Source organism: Cannabis sativa, chromosome 3 (genome assembly GCF_029168945.1).
Source record: "Cannabis sativa cultivar Pink pepper isolate KNU-18-1 chromosome 3, ASM2916894v1, whole genome shotgun sequence".
Classification (NCBI taxonomy): domain Eukaryota; kingdom Viridiplantae; phylum Streptophyta; class Magnoliopsida; order Rosales; family Cannabaceae; genus Cannabis; species Cannabis sativa.
The window spans coordinates 29,443,769-29,446,087 of NC_083603.1; positions in this window are offsets into that span (position 1 = coordinate 29,443,769).

Below are 2,319 nucleotides of genomic sequence, written 5' to 3' on the forward strand. Positions count from 1 at the left end.
TTTTGAATAAACAATATAAAATTAAATAAACAAACATTGTCCATGTAACAGATGTGAAATAAGATATTAATATAATTAAATTATTATTCTTAAACTAACCAAATAAAAGAAACTAATTTTAAAATATCTAGGTTTATTTGAATCAAATTAAATTAAATATCTAATAAGATCAATGATTTGAAAGGAAAGAATCTTCAATATCACTTTCAGATCTTATAATTTAATAAAATAAACCAATTTTAAAATAGATTTGGTTAGATAATTAATATTTTAGGAATAAAATAATAAATGAATAATAATTACCATAATTATATGTCAAAATATCTCAAATTAAGCAATATTCAAATCTCTACAAAAATATCTATGTTATTTATATATTTAAGATATGATTTATAAATTTCCAATAAGAAAAAAATGATATATATATAGAAAAAATATTATTTTAAAACTTATAATTTATATTTAACAAAATAATAAATTTTGAATTTGAAAATATTATGGTAAGTATATCTATAAAAATATCTATGTTAATTTCAAATTTATTAATTATTTAATTTGTCATATAAGATAATTTTAATATAATATTTTAAATAAAAAGACAAAGTTATCTTTTAATTTAAAATATGTTAAATATCAAAATATCTAATCTTATAATTAAATAATATATAAATATTAAAGAAGTTAACAAATTTTAAATCTCACCATAATAGAAAATATTTAAAATTGGAAATATTCCAAAATAGAAATATTTAAAATTGAAAAAATTCCAAATTAAAAATATTTTAAAATTAGAAATATTTCAATTTAGAAATATTTAAAAAAGAAAAAATGAATTTTGGGAAACAATCCCATGAAAAAATTGGATTTTTGGGGAAAAAACCCACAAAATTCGCAATTTGTAGGGGTTGCCAGGATAGACTGCATGCAGAACCCATGATTTCCAATCTTCCAAAATTCATATCTTTTTCGTTTTTCATCGGAATTAAGTTCCGTAAAATCAAAAATTGCTTAATTTTTCACAAGGAATCCAAATAAAAAAATTTTCATGGAAAAAATTCATACAACATAGACATTCATCATAAAATCACATAAACTAACATGAAACCATCTGTAACACCCTAACTAACATAGGCGTATTACGTGATTTTAAACATGCTGTGCAGCTCGTTGCTAATCAACGAGGTTTATGGAAAAACGTGATTAATTAAAATTTTTGCTTTTTAATTAAACTTAGAAAATAATATTACAAAAGACTCGGGATCCCGATTACAAAATCATTTACAAAAAAGATTTAACTGTTTATACAAAATAATGTCGCCTAGCGACTAGTTACGAAATCAGCCTCGCTGTCCCAATGATCGTACGCTCCAGGCCTAACCGCCCCGACATGTACAATCTTCTTAAGCTCGCTCACGGTCCATCAGCTTTAGCCTTGCCTTTACCTACACATCAACGTAAACCTGTGAGTCGACAGACTCAGTAAGAAAAGCATAATAATATTCATACATAATCCCGATCATGATCAGACGCCCATACCCCTGATCATAACCCTAACTGCCGTGTCCAACACGATACTGAGTCCCGCTACTGCCGTGTCCAACACGGTACTGAGCCACTACTGTCGTGTCCAACACGCATCGAGTTCCGAACGTTCATAGGGACGGTACTATTGACACGTAATGCTGATCGGCCGAACCGGTCATACTCCGACCGCCGGTCATACTCCAAACTGTACCGACGTGTTACTATATCCACCCGATCGGCCGAACCGGTCATACTCCGGCTGCTGGTCATACTCCAGCCTGTACCGACGGGATACGTCAATAGTACGGAACCACCAACCAAGTGTCAGCCTGATCGGTCGAACTGGTCATACTCCGGCTGCTGGTCATACTCCAGCCTGTACCGACGTGACAGGGTTGGATGGTTCGAAGCCAACATACAACTAATGTAATATAACAGGCTTCCTACATGCTCGCTAAACATGTAATCTACATATGCATACTGTTATACTAATCTTACCTGGATTCCGAATTCAGGTGTGCCGGTCAACCTGACTGGAACTTTAACTGCGCGGCTGACATGTGCTCCTAAACCATAAAAATCACAACACTATAAGTGACACGCTAAATCACTTCCCGGGGACTTAAACTAGGAACTAAAAGTTTCCCTATCGATAAAAAGCATGGCAATACCCCCTAAAACATAAAAACGAGGAAAACACGGGTTCTGAAAATTCCCCAACCGGTAGACCGGTTCTGCAACCGGAATTCCGTTTCTGGGAATTACTGGACCCTCATCCGGAATTCCAGTTGCACA